Source organism: Otolemur garnettii, unplaced genomic scaffold, assembly GCF_000181295.1.
Source record: "Otolemur garnettii isolate 467f Iridium unplaced genomic scaffold, OtoGar3 scaffold00008, whole genome shotgun sequence".
In the NCBI taxonomy this organism is placed as follows: Eukaryota; Metazoa; Chordata; class Mammalia; order Primates; family Galagidae; genus Otolemur; species Otolemur garnettii.
In genome coordinates this window covers 1809523-1825427 of record NW_003852403.1, presented here as the reverse complement: position 1 = coordinate 1825427, position 15905 = coordinate 1809523, and positions in this window count along the sequence as shown.

Sequence of the window (15905 nt, the reverse complement as noted above, 5' to 3'; positions counted from 1 at the left end):
TGAGATACATCTTGAAGCCTGTATCTAAAGATGTATCCACTTGTAACATATACTGGTGCTTGAGTTTTGCTGGTAATTCAGTTTTGAACTCTGTAGGTATGTGGGTCCATTATAGTCATTTAAGGTTCCATGGCATTTATTTTATATTGTCTTTAATCATAATATTTATATTTATTGACTTTCTGCTAATATCAGAAGATGAATAATAGACTTGAAACATTTGCACAAAACTTTCATGGGATATAAACATCCTATATCTAGGAATTTAAAACTATTTTCTATAGCAAAACAAGTTAAAATATTTTGAGAAAAATTAAGAATTTAAGATTATCTTAAAAGCTGGAATTCATAATAGTTTTTTTTTTTTTTTTTAAATTCTGAGTGTCCTAGGTTTCCCATTTCTGTTGATATATATTTGAATGACAATTTCTTGAGAAAGTAGATTTTGGAAGGAAAAGAGAATCAAAGATGGGAAATTATGTTTTATGAAAAGGTACTGAAAGGCAATATACCTATTTATTTTAATGTGCTATAGAAGGTAGCTGTGGAACCTCCAAGCAACCATGTGCACGAACTTGATCATGCTTTGGGGCCATGTGTCAGATGGTTCAGTAAATTTGCTTTCCTTTTCTCTCAAATCATGTCATCTTTAGGCTGTGAAGATGTAGCTGCTTTAATTGAATGAGTATCATTCAGAAAGATGACCTTGTAAGATCAATGTTTATTTTAAGCAGCTAACCAAAAATATATCAAAAGGGATTATGGCCAAAAATTCACTCAAATTTCTAATGATTCCTTAAAAAAGAAACAACAGTAAATCCTTAAGTTTCAAAAGTGTTTGCTGCCATTTTGATGTGGTCTTCCCTTACCTGTCAAGAGAACCATTCAAGTGAATTTGCTGTTCAATGGATACAAACCATTCTTGAATTTGATAACAGACGAGCAACACAAATCTAGCATTACACTCTGATGAGCCAGCACTTCCTCCGGCGTAGCAGGGAACTTTAGAAAGTTCTTCACATAGTCCAGATGCCGTTTGTGTAGTCATCAGACACATTAGCAATCGCTTCTTTCCTCGTGCAGATGAGCCATCATGGCTGCAGCTACAAGTGGGTACGTGTGGTCTTTCATGTTGAAGGAGGAAAAACCCTGACCTCATATATTGCAAATTGGGTGTTATCATATTTCCCTAAAGTAAAACATAATAATGACTTAAGAGGTTTTTGGTTTATTTAGAAGCTGATATATACACACTTAGGAAACATTATTTATAAGTTGGCCTTATTCTTAAGGGAAAAGTTAAAAGTTTTTAATTTATTTTTATGTTCCTAGTCTGAGGGAAATGTCTTTATTTAGTACATAAAAATGTTGGCTCCAGTAATTTGTTTATTTTACCTGCTGTATTTGTTTTCTCCCTGATGAAATGTTAACCTGTTAGTTCAATTTCTCTGTACCTTGTTGTGTCTTAATCTTGGCAGAAGGTTGGCTCATCAATATAATTACGAAGCATAATCTTTTTAAGAGAAAAAAATCTAGGATGCTTGCCTACAGTTTTCTTTAAAAACTGCGAGAATATCATGCTTGTCTGCTCCTTAGTAAATGTTAAGTCAGCATTGGATGCAAAGACGTAGCTCTATTGAATAATCAGAGATCAACTTTTCACAGTTGGCTTGATCTCTGTTTATTGCTTCTGTAAATCAGCTCTGTGCCAAGTCTTCCTCCACAGGGATTCAGACCAGTTATTCTCTTAGTTCCTGTGAAATCAGTGAAGGCAGTTGCAGGATGTAAATTCTAAGTCCTGAGAAAGAGGTTTTATGGGATTGGTTAAGTTTCACATTTGTGAAAGAAGAAATTAGAGTATGCAGAATTAGGTATTTGACTATTAATGGGATGCATATCAAATTTTTTTTAAAAAGCCTAACCTATGGTGTTTATCGGTACTGGTGCAGATGGTTTAGAGGCATTAAAGGATTATAGGGTTATGTCACTTAGAATGTTTCTCATAACTGAGACCATCTACCATTTTTCTTTTAGAGTCTCATTTTCATTTGTGCAATATTTTCAGGCATATAGGCTACTGTTCATTCTATTTATATAGATATTAGGGAACTAAGTATTTTAACAAGTAAAAATCTGAATATGAAAGAATATCAGATTTGCACTTTAAATGAGCTTAATTGCTTGGAGTTGTGCCTGAAATATCAACATGCCACCTATTAGGTGTGGCTTTGTTTGTTGAAACGAATTACTCTATAATTGTTGCTGTTTGAAAATATCAGTACAGCCTTTCACAGAATTATATTCCCAGCATGTCACTTTTCCCATTAAAGCACTAAGTTTTCTTTGAATGTTCCATTGTCTTCTTAAATATTTTATTCATTTTTCTCAATGCATCAAAGAGAACGTGATCCCCTGTAGCTGTCAATTCCAATTGTTCCTGTAGAGTAGATGGTGTTACAGACACAGAGGTACACACTTGAGTTTCTGAGCAGAGTTTTCATACTGGCTTCCTGGTCTCTAGGGCACTGGAGATGTCCTTTAGAATCACAAACAGGCTTCAAATGAAGATCAGTATGACTGCAGCACCATTTCAGTTTACTCTCCATCTTACAAAGTAGTTTTCGTGTTGCTAAACAAGTTGGGGTGGTTATGTTTGCATGTTTATGCAATAATTTGAAAATTAATTTTAGCTGTAATACAAATACCTGATGTTTTTCCTTGGGGATGATGGCCTTGCTATTTTTCTTAATTCTAATGCTTGAATTCTATTTTCTAATGATTTTTCCACATCTCCCTTTAAGTTTCCTGCTGCAGCAATTTGAAAGAATACTTTTGCATACATGATTTGTGATGGTGCCCATCTACAACTATGTCATTCATTGAAGATATGTTTTAATCTTGTTGGAGAAAAGCTACCCACTTTCTCCTTGATAAAGCATTTCCCTATCAAAATAATACTGACCTTAAGAATTTAAAGTCTCTAAGTCATTACTAATAATGAAGAAAAATAATATCTGCAGTATTGTTTTCCCATTGTTTTTAAAAACCAGTTCAGAGTACATACTGTATATTAGAATTTGCCTGTAAAATGAATTATAAAAACCAGATGTAAAGTCTCTCCTGAAAATGTTGGCATAGTAAACAAAAATAAAGTTCATAATTATAAAAGTTATCTTGTCTTCCTCAAAACTGACTTCTGTAGTTTACTTTTCCTCTCGAATCTGACTTTTGTCCTCCAAGATAAGATACTGTTTATTTGCTTGATTTGTTTCAAACTCTGGTTTTTACTTTATATGCTTCCTTCTACACACACATCACACCTCAATCCTGGATTGAGTAGGCATTGAGCAATGTCTTATTGTGTCTTTTTACAGATCCTATAAGTCATCCAGTATTTTAATATCTGCTTTATTCTAGAAAAATATCGATATATTGAATATTTGAATAAACATTAAACCTTGGGTTAGAATGCTGCACAGAGGGGGAAAATGCTATTGTGATTTTAATAATAATTTTATTGTTTGTAAATATTTCATGCACAAAATAGTTTGAAGCAAGAAAAGTGTTTAATAAAACTTTACATAATTTTTCGGGACAAGAGGAATAAAGAATTGCTAATTTTTAGTTTTCAATTTAATCATGTGAAATACATGTTATATAATAAGATATTTAAAAGGTTTTGCAGAGATATATGTTATTAATCCAAAATGTCTACATATCTTCTGGAAAAAGAGAGAGGAAAATTTTATTAGTAATAAATTAGATGGCATGTACTACCATTAAGATACCTGTAAAGGCCATCTAAGGATATTAGCATGTTCTTTCCTGCACCGAGTCAAAATTTCCCCTTTTTATTTGTCAAATGTGGTCATTTCAGTTTCTTCATTTATTCTATTGATTCCACATTTTCCATTCTTTCCCTTACAGAAAAGACAGTTAAGTGTGAATTGGGTAATTGGGTGCTTCTTCAGTTAATTTGGTTTAAGTAAATTTGGTGTGGTCTGACATGCGTCAGGAGCTGGGCTGGCTGCCTGCTGCACAGAGGGGAAGATGATATAGTTGCTGCTTCATGGAGCGTAGGAAACACAGTCATTTTTAAAATCACCTCCTCCACTTCAGGACTGAGCCCTTCACTTCCCTTTCCTGTTCATCATCTTCCTTTGAACATGATGGTAAAACTCCCTTTGGCTGGCGTTTCCCCTCCAGTTTTATTTCATTCTTGACCTTGTACCTGCCTTGCATTGTTCCCATCTTTATAATGTTCTCATCTGTATAATTTTGTTTTTAATATCACTAGAATTTTTCTTCTTCTTCTTCTTCTTTTTTTCCAGACAAATGTAACTCTGTTGCCCAGGCTAGAGTGCCCTGGCATCAGCTTAGCTCATAGCAACCTCAGGTACTTGTGCTCAAACCATCCTCCTACCTCAGCCTCCTAAGTAGCTGGGACCAGGCACCTGCCACCATGCCTGGCTAGCTTTTCTGTTTTTAGTAGAGACAAGATCTTGCTCTTACTCAGGCTGGTCTCAAATTCCTGAGCTCATGTGATTGATTTTTCCACTTTGGCCTCCTGGAGTGCTAGGATGACAGGCATGAGCCGCCACACCCGGCCTATGTAGTTGGTCACATTCCTTCTTAGTTGGTCACATTCCTTCATTTCCCTCGGAAAACTTGGCTTTTTATAATCTGTTTTATTTATTAACTCCCTCTTCAGCCATATAAGATATTATAGAATACTGTTTTTCATCTTAAATTCTTAGAATTTAATTATGAGGCAACTCACCTATCTTAAGCCACCTTTATTTTTAGAAACTCAGCCTGTAAGCTCTCACTTTCTGAAGCTTCCCCATAGCATTTAAGTTCATGCCCAGGCCTTGTTGCCTTTCCATCCCATTGTCTTACACAGATCAAATCTAGTATGGTCTGGTTGACATTTGGGGCTTTTTATGGGCTACACAATAGTTGTACATATTTATGAGGTACCCAGGATATTTTGATGCAAGCATACACAGTGTAATGATCAAATCTGGGTAACGGATATCCTTCACCTCAAACGCTTAACATTTTTTTGTGTTGGAATGTTCCAAATTTACTCTTCCTAGGTATTCTGATATAGCCGATAGTTATTGTTAACTGTAGTGGCCCTGTAGTGCTACTGAACACCAGATTTTAGTTCTTCCAATTATTTTGTACTCATTAACCAACCCCTCTGATCCCCCACCTCTCCACTACCCTTCACAGCCACTGTGTAACCACCCTTCTCCCATCTCCATGAGACATTTTGTTAACTTCCACATGTAAGTAAGAACATGTGACATTTGTCTTTCGGTGCCTGAACATGTCCTCCAATTCCATCCACGTTTCCTGCTATTTTTTTTTACCATGGGATCTCTGAGAAATTTAGTTCATTGAGAAGAACCTTTTCCCCATTCATGAATTCCCCCCTCCTTACCCAGCAATCAAATTAGCATCATAGCTATGCAAAAGTGAGAAACAGTTCCTCATGGACACTTCTCTGATTTCTTAACTATTAAAAATGGTATTGCTATTTTCTGGATCCCAAAACATAACCTGTCTTTTAATCTTACACAAATTTGTTCATTTTGTGTTCATTTTAATCTTACACAAATTTGTTCATTTTGACTATGAATAATTCTTTGGTAGTATTTCTACAAAATGGATGTTTTCTGCAGTCTATCTTAAGTGTCATTGTGTTAAAGTGAAAGGTAGCTGCTTTTATTACCTACAAGAAACATTCTTGAAATACTTGTTTGTGTACCCAGCTCTGGATGTGATCTTGTGATAGGTGAATGAGGCAGATCCCCTGTAATGGAAGAGATCAAATTCCAACAGTACAGATGGGCCCCAAACAAACCACTGTTAAGAGAGGAAGAGATGTCTGGGATCGCAACTGAACTGGCTTCCAAACCATTCTCCCTCAGCAAATGTGCATTTGTGTTAGGATTAAAAAAAAAAAACCAAACACCTTACCAAAATTTAAGTCATTACAATTAATCTGTAGTGGTAATGATACATTCAACCTAATCAAGACCAAGACCTGTTTTAAGCATATAGTCAATTCAAAATATTTCTTGAGTTATAGAAAAATTTTAGCTGAGCTTTTGTGCTTAAAAAGGTCAAGTGCAAATGTGACTTGCAAAGAAAAACAAAAGTAACAGGATCTGTGAGGAATTATTAATCCAAGTTGTTTCTTAACTTGTATTCCAGACTAATGCTGAGATGCAAACATGGGCTGTCTCAGGTCCCCACTTCCAGAGACTGTCTCAGTCTTTTGTTCAGAGATCTAGGGGCTAGACCTTGTTCACGAATGTTTAAGAAAAGCTTTGGGTCAGACCTTGGCACTCAGCATCCTGGACCCTGATCTAACTGCTCTCCTTCTAAAGGGACCTTGGAAACACTTTCAGGGATCATTTCTACAGTTTGTTGAAAGGAGTTTCACTGTGGGCAGAGTTGGGGTGTGTGTGTGTGTGTGTGTGTGTGTAAGTGAGAGAGAGAACTCTCCCGCTTTTTTAAACTTCCCTGGAACTTAGAGGTGAAATAGAGACTATGAGCTTATACCCATTTGTGAATATTGTGAAAAGCATTACTTAAGTCACAGAATGGGCCAACCACATAAGTACAAAGGGCCAATAAAAAGGAAAAAATTATTGACCTTTGCTAGCAAACAGATACAAAATAGAATGGTATGTTACTTACATACCTTCACATGCAAAGAATTATTTAAAAGAGTGGAAAATCAGAAATAACCCAAAGGTCTGGCAGTAGGAGAATTATTAAATTATTTCATTTATATAACAAAATGACTCTAGTCAGCTAATGCTCTTGAAGAATATTTACTCAGCTTATTCACATAATATTCAAAATATCATTGGGTACAAAAAAATTACAAAACCCTGAAGGCAGTACATTCTCAATATGTATGTGCTTACAAATACCTGTACAAAAGAGTTAACATGTTCTCAAAGGTAGTAGCATTATGGGTGGTTTTATTTTTGTTCATTTGATAAATCTTCCTTTTTAAAAATTGTGAGACTGCTATTATAATCAGAAGACTGTGTGTGTGTGTTTGATGACAGGGTCATTTTTCTTGCCTAGGCAACATTCATAAGCCACTGGACACACAGCCATCCAATTGGTCACCCCTGCCATGGAGTTAATGAGTCTGTGTTCATGGCGTCCTGTCATAGGATGACATTTCAGGAAATTTTATGTCAATTATGCAAGGCAGCTGACGGCCTATTGGCCTATAGCCCTGACCTCAAAACGAGTACTTCTGCATCACTGTTTTATGTTTCATTTGGTAGTTGGTTTAGGAACACCTTCCTTTACGCCTCAGGCATCAGTCCCATCATTGACAAAATCTACTGGCTTGGCGCCTGTGGCTCAAGTGACTAGCAACAGCCACATAGACCTGAGTTGGTGGGTTCGAATCCAGCCTGGGCCCACCAAACAACATTGATGGCTGCAACCAAAAAACAGCCGGGCATGGTGGCGGGTGCCTGTAGTCTCAGCTACTTGGGAGGCGGAGACAGGAGAATCACTTGAACCCAGAAGTTGGAGGTTGCTGTGAGCTGTGGTACCACAGCACTCTACCCAGGGGGACAGCTTGAAGCTCTGTCTCAAAAAAAAAAATTCTACTGCTCTCAAACTTGATGAGTTTGTCGCCTTAGCAATGTACACACCAGCTAGACTTGGAGAGAGTCATCCTAACTGCCACCAGCCCTTCTCTGTGTTCTCCATGTAGTATTTTCTTACTGGTCTTTGGTTCTATCTTCTGCATCCTGCTAAGTAGGAGTGCTACAAATGAAAACCTGCACAGATTGGTCTTTTCCCAGGTCCTGCTGTGTGCACGTGTTTGCTATGGGTCAAATCTTAATATATTAACTGGGCCTTCGTGCCTGGCATGACGGAATACATCAAGCCCTGGGCAGATTGTTAAAGTATTGTGTCCTGGTGCTAGAAACCGGAACAAGCAAATCCCAGGGCCCTGCCCCACGTTTTTTGGTTACTGGCTTAAGGATTCCTCTGGTCTGTGCAAGCTGCTGCCTCACTGCCGCCAAGGAGACAGACCCCCAAGTGTTAACTATATCATTATTTATGGTTTCCTTAATATTGAGCAAGACCAGCATCACCGCCACCTTTTTTTTTTTTTTGCAGTTTTTGGCCCAGGCTGCTGGGTTTGAACCCACCACCTCAGGTATATAGAGCTGGAGCCCTACTCCTTTGAGCCACAGGCACCGCCCCCACTACCACTTTTCTAATGGGTTATGTTAATAACTACAAATGAAGTTACATGACCAATGATTATTTTTCTTTGTTTGAAAAATGGACATTTTAACTTTCTTCTGAATAACTCCCCCCCCACACACACACAGCGTTTGACCAGTTTGCTTTTCTGCCACTTAACACTTGGACATCAAAGTGGCAAGTTCAGAACAGCAAAGGCAAGTGTGTTTGCACTGTTTGTGTTCAGTGCCTGGTTCTCTGCTGGGCCTGAGAGGGAAGAAGAGACCGTGTGGGTCAGGTCAGGGCTCTGAGCGGTGGGCGTGGGGGCTGTGGAAGGTAGCGCGGAGGAGCTGCCTTTATCCTCTCCTGCTTTGGGCTGCAAGAAGACCAGACGGTTAGATGGCTATGCTGTCTATGCTTTCTTCTTCTAGTTTCTGGGTGTTCCCAACAGGCAAGGGGTTTTGGTGCAGTTTCCTACAATCCCATTATGTCGCCCTAGCTAGCGTGCTGTGGCATCACAACTCACAGCAACCTCAAACTTGGGCTTAAGCAATTCTCTTGCCGCAGGCTCCTGAGTAGCTGGGATTACAGTCGCCCACCACAACGCCCAGCTATTTTTTTGTTGTGGTTGTCGTTTAGCAGGCCCTGGCCAGGTTCAAACTCACCAGCCTTGGTGTATGTGGCTGGCGCCCTAACCCCTGACTACAGAAGCTGAGCCACACAGTCCTTATATGTTATATATGATTTCTGAAGATCTGAAATCTTCAAACAAAGCATCATACTCTGCAGGCCCGTGGCCCTCCCCTGAACTCAACACTGACTAGAGAGGAGATAAATCATCTTTTTAGAATCAGTGGGTTTTCCAGAGCTGTAGAGGCTCATTTCACTCTTTTTCTTAAAAAGCCATTACTTTTAGAGGTATGTTTTACATATATAATTCCAAGTGTATAATTCAAAGATTTTCTCAGTAAACTTAGCAGGTGTGCAGTCCCTGTCATAAATCAGTTTTGAACATCTCCAGGACCCCTGTGAGGTCTCGTGTGCTCCTTTGCTGTTAATCCCTGCCCCCTCCTGCCTGTGCCAGGCATCACAAGGCCGCAGGTACTGTCTGTCTCTATAAATTTGCCCTTTGGGGACTCTCCATATAAACACAATCATATAAGATGGAGGTAGGCCCTTGTGTCCGATTTCTTCAACTTAGCATAATAGTTTCAAGGTTCATTGAAGCACTTCATTCCTGCTTATTGCTGAATAATATTCTGTGGTTGTATGGACAAACGCATTTTGTCTGTCCATTCACCAGCTCAATTTACGTTCCAATTTTTGGCTGTTACGAACAGGGCTGACTTACGCAATATTCATGTATAAGTCTTTGGCTACATGCTTTTATTTCTCTTGGGTAGATACCTATAAGTTAAATTACTGAGACATATGACAAATTTGTTTAACTTTTTAAGAACCTGCCAAACTGTTTCTAAGGCGGCCATACCATGTTATGTCCTTAACAACAAAGTGTGAGGGTTTCCATTTCTCTGCATCTCAATAACATTTGTTCCTGTCTTTTTTAATCATAGCCATTCTACTGAGGGTGAAATGGTATCTTACTGTGGTTTTGTTTTTTATTTTTTTTATAATGGTTAATATGTCGATCAACATTTTGTGTGGTTTTTTTTAGTCATTCATATACACAGTATGATCTTTGGTGAAAGGTCTATTCATTTTTTTATTCATGCTTTTTGATGGGTTTCCTTATTGAGGTGTGGAGATTCTTTGTATGTTAACACAGGCCATTTATCAGATATGTGTCTTGCAGATATTTCTTCAGTTTGGTGCTTGTCTTTATGTCTTTTGGAGCACTAGAGGTTTTTTATTTGGATGTGGTCAGATTTATTAATTTTAAAATGTTTGGTATCATATCTGAGAGAACTTTGCCTATTCAAAGTATTGAAGATCTTCTCCTATGCGTTCTTCTATAAGTTGTCTTAGCTCTTACATTTAAGTCTGTGATCCATTTTGAGTTAATTTTTGTATATGGTGTGAGGTGAGGTTTTTTGTTTTTTTGGGGTTTTTTTTTTTTTGATGGAGATATCCAACTGTCCCAGCACTGTTTGTTTAAAAAAAAGAAAGAAAGAAAGAAAGAGGCCATGCTTTACCCAGGGGATTGTCTTGGCACTTTTCTGCAAGTAAATTGACTTTAAATATAAGAACTGCTTTTTCTGGACTGTCAGTTCTTCTGTACGGATCTGAACATCTGTCCTTATGCCAGTCCCACACTATCTCCATAACTGTAGCTTAACAGTGAGTTTTGAAGTTAGCAAGATAAAGTTCTCCAAATTTGTTTTTCTTTTTCAAACTCATTTGGGCTATTCTGGGTCTTTTATAATTCCATATAAATTCTACGATCATTTGATCAAGTTCTGCAAAAAAGCATGCTAGAATTTTGATAGGGATTTCAGGGAATCTATTCAATTTGGAGAGAATGGTCTATTAACAATATCGTTCAGGCTTGGCACCTGTGGCTCGAGTGGCTAAGGCGCCAGCCACATACACCTAAGGTGGCGGGTTCGAATTCAGCCCAGGCCCGCCAAACAACAATGCTGGCTGCAACCAAAAAATATCCGGGCATTGTGGCCAGCGCCTGTGGTCCCAGCTACTTGGGAGACTGACACAGGAGACTCGCTTGAGCCCAGGAGTTAGAGGTTGCTGTGAGTTGTGATGCCACAGCCCTCTACCCAGGGGGATAGCTTGAGTCTCTGTCTCAAAAAACAAACAAACAAACAAACAAAAAATATCGTTTAATCCGTGAACATGAAACATGTCTTCAGTTATTTAGATGTTCTTTATGGTCTTTAATTTTTCTCAGCAATGTTTTGTAATTTCAGTGTACAAATCATATACTTCTTTTGTTAAATTTATTCCTAAGTATTTTATTCTTTCTGAGGCTATTATGAAAGGAATTATATTCTTAATTTCTTTTCCAGATTGTTGATTGGTCATACATAGAGATAGAATTGATTTTTGTATGTTAATCTTGTATCCTGAGACTTACTATCCTTCCTGATTGGTTCTAATAGTGTTTTTATGGATTCCAGGGGATTTTCTACATAAGGGATTATGTCATCTGCAAATAGAGAGAGTGTTATTTTTTCCTTTTTTCCCTCATTTCACTTGCCTGCTTACACAGGCATTTTGCTCTTGAGGCTGATGTTTCTGAACCTGGAACTCCCTCAAGAGACTAACTTCTTCTTGCCATGAACCCCTGCACTGGTTTCCATGGCACAAGAGGACAGCTGCGATATACCAAAGCAGCCTTCCAACTTTGGGGAGCAAGAGGGCAAAGTCTGTGCTCACTGTCAGGAGCCTATCACATAGGCCCACGTGGCCAGGGAGCATGGCCTGAGGTCACTGGACCCCTTAGCTTAGGACCCCCTTATTCTGAGAGCCCCAAGGAGTATTTTCAGTGTTTTATTCCTACCTTATTTCTCCATACACTTTGCAGCAGGAGCTGACTGGGCCCCAAATGATGACCCCTAATTGTGTTAATAAAATTCATCTAATATAATTTTATCCCTTATCAGAGAGAGAAATAGTGGGAATCTTGCGCAGAGGCATTTGAGAAACGGAGTCTAACACACTGTAAGGCCTACTATTTTAGATACACGACCTCCAAACTGAGTGCAGGGCCTCATGTCTGATATTGACTTTTTAGCACACGAAGAGATTTAGAAATGCAGGCTGAGGAAGGATCACTTCTTATGGGACTCAAGGAGCTTCACTTTAAATTTGTTTTCCAAATAGACTAAAAAAAATGTTATAAAATCATCTTTGTTACTAAAAATGGCACAAAATACAATGAATCTCAAAGGAAACATGGAGTTTTGGGGTTTCTGGAGTTCTGAGGCAGAGAAATACCACTGTGACCCCCAGGTGGGTACAGAATGGGGGAGCTTATCTTTGTTGTAATAGTTCATGTTTGTTGAGGGCTCTGTACTTGCCAAGAACAGAATTAAGTCTTTATAAATGCAGCCCTAATACATGAAGGACCCACCTTGTTTAGTGTCGGTGCAGGGTAAAATGGGAAAACTGAAACACAGTTCGGCAGCCAAAAGTAAGTTCCCAGTCACAGTGGAAATCTTTACCTGCTTTGTCAAAAATATGTCATGGGATCCAAAGACACTCTGGATCCCCCCCCAAAATGTGATGGGATCCCAAAGACACTCTGGATCTGCACAGTGACACTCATAAAAAGGTCTGTTCACCTCTCCAGCCCTCTTCTGTAAGCCTTTCCCACTGCCAAGAGCAATCCCAGGCATCTCTCTTCCAGGCTCACCCACTATCTCCCTCTCTCCCAACCCCGTCCTAGACCAAAGGAGCAGCAGGGCCAGGAGTCACTCCTTTCTCTTGGGCTCAAAGAGGAACCCATGGGCCACAGAGATGCCCTTTTCCATCATCTCATAGACCAGGGCTCCTCAAACTTTTTAAACAGGAGCCAGTTCATTGTCTCGCAGACTGTTGGAGGGCCAGACTGCAGGCCCCAGGACCAGTTGGCTGCTAAGCAGGACAGGCGGGGGCAAGGCAAAAACACCTGGCGGGCTGGATAAATGTCCTAGCTAGGCTGCATGTGGCCCGCGGGCTGTAGTTTGAGGATACCTGTCATAGACTCACAGCCCCATAAGTATAATAACTCTTGGGTCTAAATGAGTTCTGCGCCTTGTGGTGTGAGGCATGCTTTATGTGTTAATTACCATGATAATAGTTCATAACCCCTGATGTTCTCTGTGTACCAGGCGTTGTTGTAAGTACTTTCTGTATTGACCTCTAATTCTTGCAACAAGCCTAAGAACCAGACACTAGCCTCCCCATTTTTAAGAGAGGAAGCTAAGGTTCAGAGAAGTTAAACAATCTTCCTGAGCTCATAGCTGTTAAATAGCAGAAAATAATTTGAAAACAGGTCATCTGCATCAGAGGCCATGCGCTTAGTTATAAGGCTCTTACTATTTCTTAAGGTATATTTCATCTCAGTTCATTTTCACAATAGCTCTTGCTTTTTCACATGATAGAACAGAAACTCAAGGTAATAAAGGCCAATGGCTCAAAGTCACCTAGCTAAAAAATAGTGGAATATGCCCTGGTTGGCCGGTGAGGGTCAGGGGTTGGGGTAGGGCTCCAAAGGTCCTTTGGTCTATTATACAATGCTGACATCTACTGGTAAGCTCTGGAAACTTCCTTACCATACACACCCTGCCCATTTCTAAAAATGATTTTTAGTTTCTTAAAATTTCAGAAGACAGAAACCTTGCCAAATCCCCAAAATATTAAAACAAGTGCAAAAGGACACTGACTAGATGATAATGTAAGTGTGGCTGAGGTAATACATTTTAACAGAGAGCAGGCTAGGTTCTGAGTTTCCTGACAGCCAAGGCAAAGAGGGAAACCCCTTGCTTTCACTGACCAATAAAAGGTGGATTAATTCATTGTAGGAGTTTTCCTGCCCTTGGACCTCACTAGCAATTCAACAACAACAGCATTAAAGACATTGGAGGTGCTTTTCATGTGGACATTCATTAAACAGGAAAAGCTAACTTTGGATCCCAAGGGAGCAGGTCTGCCATTATATAGAGACCCTGGCTCAGCCCTTCCCCAGGCAGTCATTCCTGGCATGGGAATGCCTCATGAAGGCCTCAGCAAACTCTATCCACTAGGTCTTTCAGAGCTAGGCATCACTCACATTTGGGTTAGTTTTGGTTCAGTTATGTTTGGAAGGCAGCACTGTGGGTTTGCATCCTGGTTTGGACTTGAGGGGTGGCAATGATGGTGTTTTCTTGTGCTGCGAGGAACTTAGACCTGTGTGGTCCAATAAAGTAGTCACAAGTCACATGTGGCTACTGAGCACAGAAATTGCTGCTGGTCTGAACTAAGATGTCCTAGAAGGGAAGGTAAAATCCTGCACCAGATGTTATACTAAAAAAGGTAAAATATCACAGAAATAATTTTTATACTCACTAAATTTTGAAATAAATAACTTCATGCTAGATTAAATAAACATGTTATTAAAATTAATTTCACTTTATGTTTTAAAATGTGACTTTAAAAAAATAAAAATTGCTTCTGTGACTAGCTCAGTATTTCTGTTAGTGATAATCCAGACCACTTACCCACATCTTCCTGGACCAGGCACTGTGCTTACCATGTGCAATGCTCAAGAGCCCCAGGGATCTTTTGTGCTTTCAGGGAGAGGACCCTCGTCTTATCCTCTAGATGCAGGCTGGCTTAGGAGGAGATTGTCAAGAGCCTAATGTGGACCACACCAAAGCTGAGTTAGAGTTAAAAAATTTGGCTAAAATGTTCAGTGGTCCCAACTTTGCAGATGGGACCCTGGCTCTGTGTGTAAACAGCCTGAGTACACGGGCAGGTATTGTCAACAGTGGCAGAGAAGGGAGGGGAAAGTAAGTTTGTTCTTCTAGAGAAGCGGTCCCTAATCTCTTTGGCACCAGGGGCTGGTTTCGTGTTAGACAGTTTTTCCATAGATGGGGGAGAGGACGGGAGCATTAGACTCGTAAGGAGTGCATAACCTAGATCCCCAGTAAGGCTCATGCCCCTGTGAGAGTCTAATGCTGCTGCTGCTGGAGTTCAGGCAGTGACACAGTGATGGGGAACAGCTGGAAATACAAATGAGGTTTCACTGGCTTGCCCCCTGCTCACCCCCTGCTGTGTGACCCAGTTCCTAACCGTCCACAGATTGGTTCTGGTCTGCTGCCCAGGGGTTGGGAACACAGTTCTAGAGTCTGGGTAAAACAACCCCATGTACCTGAGGTGGATTGATAGCTGTTTTGAAAAATGTTCTCCAGTCTCTAGGTGTGTGTCCCACCAGTGGGGTTCAGGTCTGGGCTCCAGGATTTGGACTTCACTCACTAAGGCAGACTCACGTTTGCATTACATCTGTTCTGTTACAGCCCTCAGAGACCAATCTTTGCAAATTTCCTTTCAACTTTCAAAAAGCTGGAGGAAGGGAGATTAGCTCATTACAGCTTTTGTAAAATTATCAAAACCTCAAGTGGGTACATTTTCAAGCACACAGGAACCATAAGCCCCCAGTCACAAAACTGAGCTCATAATTGCTGTGGTTCCATTTTTTTCTATATAATTACTTACAATATTAAAAGTCAATTTCCCAGAAGTTTTAGACACTTTTTTTCTGGCTGCACCAATTATATTAACAAACTCTCATTTGCAATCACAGCAAATGACCGTCAACAGCCAGGGCACCATGTTCCATGTGATGACTAAATGAAGCAAAATTCTTCTAAAGAGTCCTTGGAGTACAACAGACTGCATGTTTGGAAATCTTTGGCCAAATCCCAAAGGATGGCATCAAGCTCCCAGGAAGCTGGCCAAAACATGAAAGCAACTTGGGTAGATAAAGTTGTTCAAAGTTTCCAGTCTACTCTTAATGTTCCAATTCTTGAGTAAGATTGAGTAGGACCAGTGCCCACCCAAGTTATCAGAGGTAAACGCCTCCAACAGAGAAACTCCCATGGGACTCACTGTGAGGTTTGGTCATTCAGTTAGTATGAATTTCAGTGGTCCTGCAAAGGACACAGCTCAGAATTTCCCTGGGTGGCTGGCATGGGCGTGGGGGTGACTCCCTGAGTCTTCCAGAA